At 41.5% G+C, this 6,000-nt stretch overlaps 1 protein-coding gene across 4 annotated transcripts in view; it reads right to left on the minus strand.

The window, feature by feature from the left end:
- The window catches only part of DOP1A (DOP1 leucine zipper like protein A), a 284,642-nt gene extending 279,912 nt beyond the window's left edge, over positions 1 to 4,730 (minus strand). Inside the window, exon 1 of one of the 4 annotated variants that reach the window (XM_033937929.1) lies at positions 4,617 to 4,724. The gene's annotated coding sequence lies outside the window, so the exon portion shown is untranslated. Of the gene's footprint in view, positions 1 to 4,616 lie in introns of all 4 variants that reach the window. The other 3 variants (XM_033937930.1, XM_033937928.1, XM_033937931.1) reach the window with 3 other exon arrangements.
- Positions 4,731 to 6,000: the final 1,270 nt, after the last annotated feature.

Genomic DNA, 6,000 nt, shown 5'->3' on the forward strand with positions numbered 1-6,000 from the left:
TAGTTCAGACAACCATAGTCTTAAACTAAAACCCAAGTCTACAGATACAAGTGGTAAAGTGTCAAAAGGTCAAGTGTATTGAAGCCGAAAAAAAGGAGAGGGAAGCTGCAGAAAGGTGTCCTCTTTTTGCAAGACAATGCACCTGCTCACAATGCTGGCAAAATGATGGATGTTTTGACGCAGTTGGGGTTTCAATGCATAGCTCACCAGATCTTACTCCATTAGACTATTTTTTTTCCAAACATTAAAAAGAGTTTGAAAGGGTGACAATTTTTGAGTGATTCAGAGGTGATTAATGTCAGGTCACTGAAATACTGCTCTGCTGCTGCAGAGTATTTTTTGGAAGGCTTACTGAAACTTCAGACATGATGTGCTAAGTATGTTAAACTTAGGTGTGAATATGTGGAATAAATGTTGGAAGGGGACAGATTCAAAACGAATGCTAGGAAGTTTTTCTTTACCCAGCGTGTGGTGGACACCTGGAATGCGCTTCCAGAGGGCGTAATAGGACAGAGTACGGTACTGGGGTTCAAGAAAGAATTGGATAATTTCCTGCTTGAAAAAGGGATAGAGGGCTATAGATAGAGGATTACTTCATAGGTCCTGGACCTGTTGGGCCGCCGCGTGAGCAGACTGCTGGGCACGATGGACCTCAGGTCTGACCCAGTGGAGGCATTGCTTATGTTCTTAATTTCTAAGTTTCATGGCTCCATGTCATTCCCTTCTCAGTTGAGTGAACTTTTCAGCATCCCCTCAAATCCAGAAAAATCATCACTTTGATTTCACTACCCATCATCATCTAATCCAATGGTCTCAAACTCAAACCCTTTGCAGGGCCACATTTTGGATTTGTAGGTACTTGGAGGGCCTCAGAAAAAATAGTTAATGTCTTATTAACAGAAATGACAATTTTGCATAAGGTAAAACTCTTTATAGTTTATAAATCTTTCCTTTTGGCTAAGTCTTAATAATAATATTGTAATTTATAGCTAAAGAGACATATGATCAAGAAACTGTTTTATTTTACTTACCGAGGGCCTCAAAATAGTACCTGGCGGGCTGCATGTGGCCCCTGGGCCATGAGTTTGAGACCACTGATCTAATCTAATAGGACAGTTACAACAATTTTGTAAAGTCCTAAAAACTTTATTATTTATACAATATCTGAACAGTATACCTAAAATTCAACGAACTAATAGCTCTACAATACTTATGCCCTTTGTTCTAATTTCTCTAGTCTTTAATTACTTGTAAACCGAGTCAAGCTCCGTTGGGAGATGACCCGGTATATAAATCGAAGACTACATTAGGTTAGATTTGCCCAGGGTCACAAGGAGCAGCGTGGGTTTAAACCCACAACCTCAGGGTACTGAGGCTGTAGCTTTAACCACTGCGCCACACTCTCAAAAACAATAGATACTATACAATTTTTAAGATTTAGAAACCTCTTGAAACTAATCTTTTATGGATTTAATATACTCTCTCATGAATGGGTATAATTTTTTTTCTGTTAATTATAAAAATGATCATGACTTATTATTTCCTCCCTTTTGACAATGATTTTTATATAGTTCTTCTCAGTTGTATTTTGTTGGTTATAAAAACTAAATAAAATATTATAGTTTATTTTTTTACATTCAATGTTCTATCATTATGCTTTCCATGTTGCCTAGTAGGATGCTGGGGCCAATCCTTTGCCGTTTAATTATGTGTGTTTCTCATACTATATCATGTTATTTCTATTTCTAGGATTCAGTCTGCCATCTCTAAGTTTATCTCGTTGATTGTATGTGTTTATTAGTAAACTGTACTTACGCTTATATTTGATCATTCCACTACAATTAACAAAATTGATACGTTATGCTAAACTGTACCTTCATTGACACACAGTTAAAAAAAATCCCAACATACAAACACTGAATCAGAAAAACACCTGGATCATGATACCAATACTTCTATTGCCATTGTCATTCTTGTCGTTTTCTCCTCCATCAGTGTTCTATTATCTTATGTTCAGCATTTTCAGTTGGAGTGGGAATGTACCAGGTGAGCACAGTTTTGGTTTTTTTTTAACTTCATTTTAATGAATATCAAAGCTTGCAGTACGAACGTGATCTTTGTTACAAGAAGGGTATGTAGGTTTCTAAAACTTTTTAGTGTGGGTCAGTCATAGTTGCATATGAACTAGCTTCAGAAAGAAACTATATAAGAACATGAGAATAACCATATTGGAGCAGACTGATTGTCAGTCTATATATAGTGTTCTCCCTAGAGCCTTTCAGCCGGGCGGTCCGCCCGGCTAATTTAGATGACCGCCCGGCTGCCATCCATAACAAATCCTGCAGCTGCCGCCACTGCTCAACATTTTTTTTTAAAAACTCCACCTCTCATCGGCTGGAGTTTTGGCGCCTTAGCCCATAGCGAACTCATGCTTTGGGGCTTTAAGGTGTGCGTGCTGGCTTCCCCTCTCTTCCCTCTAAAACCAGAAGTTACATTCTGGGGGGGTGGGGGGAAGAGAAGGGAAGCCGGCACGCACACCTTAGAGCCCCGAAGCATGAGTTCGCTATGGGCTAAGGCAGGAGACAGGCAGGAGACTAGTCAACGACGAATGGAAGCTTACAACTTGCTTCGGGCCTTCCTCGCTGCCGGGTCCTGCCTACTTTCTGTTTCCGCGCAGGCAGGACCTAGCAACGAGAAAGGCCCGAAGCAAGGAAAGAGCAGCAAGTTGTAAGCTTCCCTCTGTCGCTGACCTATGGAAGTTAGGTCAACGATGGAGGGAAGCTTGCGACTCTGCCGATTCAAAGATGACATGAACTTCATTCAGGAGGGCAATAATAGCTGCTTGTCATGGATGTGGAGCATGAGTTCAATCTGCAAACTATGATAATTGTTTAAAAAAATGCTCTTTCAGTCAACTTGGAAACAGAGCACAAATTGGAGATAGATCTATAGTTATTAGGGTCAGAATGATTTCCAGAGTTGGATTTGAAGATTGGATGGACAAAATCTTTTCCTGAGAAAGGAAAATGGTAAAAACAGAGGGCATAATCTGAGGTTGAGGGATGGTAGACTCAAGAGTAATGGTTGATGCCTAGAATGCGTTCCCGAGGCAGGTGGAGGAGTTCATAAAAGCATAGGATAAACACAGAGGATCTCTAATCAGAAAATAATGGTATATATTGAAGAACTAAGGCCAGTACTAGGCAGACTTGCACGGTCTGTATCTGTATATGGCTATTCAGTTGAGGTTGGGATGGAACCTATGTATCGTACTGGGCAGAGCTTTGGGTTTCTGGCCCAGAAATATCTAAGAAAAAGAAAAACTTAAATTAAATCATTAAATTATAGAGAGTGTATGTTAGGACAGACTGGATGGACCATTTGGGTATTTATCTGCCATCATTTACTATGTTACTATATATAAGTATTGGCCTTCCCCAGATCTACCTTAGCAACAAGTTTATGGGCATTTCTGCCAGAAATTCATCTAAACCTCTTTTTAAACACAGCTACACTAACTGTTTTTACCATATGCACCAGCAATCAGTTCTAGAGCTTACCTATATAGCGAATTATTTCTCCTATTTGTTTTAAGTGTGTTACTATGTCATTTCATGGAGTGTCCCCTAAACTTTGTATTTTTTGAAATAGTAAAAATTCCATTCCGGTCAGGATTTTGTAGGCCTCAATCATATTTCCCCACAGCTGTCTTCTCCTAGTTGAAGAGCCCTAATCTATAGTCTGTTCTCATACAAGAGCCCCTTAATCATTTTGATCAACCCTCTCTGTATCTTTTCCGCTTTCCACTTTATCATTTTTTACATGTGGTGACCAGAATTGCACACAAGGTGTGGTCTCATCATGGAGCAATACAGAGACATTATATTTTTGATTTAACTGGATACTGGATGTTTTCTAGCTGAAATACATGGAACATATTAAGGATAAAGGAAACAGAACACGCATTTCATGCATTCTCTGATCTTTTCCTAATAATTCATCATGTTCTGCTTGGGTTTTTTTTTATATGTTTTCAAAAACATGCACTGTAGATCAAAGTTCCTGGTATTTTATAATTCCTCTGCAATCATTATCAATATTCACAAGTAATCATTAACAAAGAAAACACCAAACTGAAATTCATTAACCAGCATTACAATAAAGCTATATACATTTGTGAAATAAGAAGTTATTGCCATCATACCTCCTCCAGCACCCAGTTAAACATACATATCTTCATCTAACTTTTTTTTTTGTAAACAAATTTCAAATAATAAAAAGAAAATAAACTCAAGCGAATTTTTAAAAAGAAGAAAGGGGGGAGGGGAATCAGGCTTATTCCTAAGATTTATTCCTCCCCTCCCCCTCCTAACAACTTATTTCGCCAATTCCAGCAAATATGTCAAGGGACGACGCAGAACTCCTACGGCACCCGCATCTCTCACACACCGAGCATTCCTCTGCAGACCCTCCCGTGCAGCCTGACATCTCTCTCCCGTCCAATATGTCTTCTCCTCTCCGTCCGAAGTCTGGCCATTTCTCCCTCCACTTCCCCTTCCCTTCCCACGCTCCGGCACCTCTCTGGCAGCCTCAGACCCTCTCTTCCCACATCCTACCTTCCAAGCTTGTCGTCGAGGTCGTCAGACGCTGCAACACCGATTCATACAGGTTTCCTTCACACCGACCCCCCACCCCTCCCCTCTCTGACGCAACTTCCTTCCCTCGGCCTCCTTCTGTCCGCTCCGATTTGACTTCCTGTTTCCGGCAAGGGGAGGGGTTGCCTGAATGTAACTCGGGAGACTTGTTGTTGGAATATGGACGACTTCGAGGGTAGGACGCAAGAGGGAGTTACTGCTGCTAATTTCTATAGCGCTACTAGATAATACGCAGCGCTGTACATCAAAAACAGAGGAGCGTGTGGCTCGTCTTGGGTTTGGGAGACACCAGGTGGGAGTGGGCATGTTGGTTGCTGAGTGACCATCTGGTCTCTTGTGGCATTTAGAGACATTGATACATCAATGGAGAACTTGGAATACGAGGAACGACTTAAGAGACTGGGATTCTTCTCCCTTGAGAAAAGGAGACTGCGAGGGGATATGATCGAGACTTTCAAAATACTGAAAGGAATCGACAAAATAAGAGCAGGAAAAAAAATTATTTACAATGTCCAATGTAACACGGACAAGAGGACATGGACTGAAGCTGAGAGGGGACAAGTCCAGGACAAATATCAGGAAGTTCTGCTTCACGCAACGAGTGGTGGACAGCTGGAATGCTCTCCCAGAGGAGGTTATTGCGGAATCCACCGTTCTAGGATTCAAAAGCAAACTAGATGCAATTCTTACGAGAGGCATAGAGGGATATGGGTGACTAAAATTACGCCAGGTGTACACCTGGCTGGGCCTCCACATGTGCAGATCGCCAGACTTGATGGATCGTAGGTCTGATCCGGATATGGCAGTTCTTATGTTCTTATGGTCAACAATCAGTCATTCCCTTCCTCGTCCCTGCCATTCTCTACAATGACGACCTCGCATGTGAACTGGGAGAGGCACAGCAGAGAGGACAAAGGTTTGAAGGAAGAGAAAGATGCTCTGCAAAAACAGTTGGGAAAAATATCAAAATCAAAACCCAAGTCCCTATACCCTTAAGGAGAACAAAAGCATACAGAAGTCCAGAACTGAGATCCTGCAGAGACAGAGTCACAGTTGAAAGTAGAGCAAGTGATAGAGGAGTTGAACCAATATTTCGAAGCTTTGCTACTACTACTATTAATTATTTCTATAGCGCTACCATGCTAGAAGGCCAGAGGTCAGCGGCTGAGTACGTGGCCCAGTTAAGAGCAAAGTTGAAAGACTGCCTGAGGCAGAAGGAAGAGAGTAACGATCTGTTGCAAGATACAGAAGCAGTCAATGTAGCGCTCAGGGAAGCCCTAGCCCAAAAGGATCAGGAGGTCACCAGATGACCCTGATGGGAGCTTCCCTGGAGAAGCTGACAACA

Source organism: Geotrypetes seraphini, chromosome 3 (genome assembly GCF_902459505.1).
Source record: "Geotrypetes seraphini chromosome 3, aGeoSer1.1, whole genome shotgun sequence".
In the NCBI taxonomy this organism is placed as follows: Eukaryota; Metazoa; Chordata; class Amphibia; order Gymnophiona; family Dermophiidae; genus Geotrypetes; species Geotrypetes seraphini.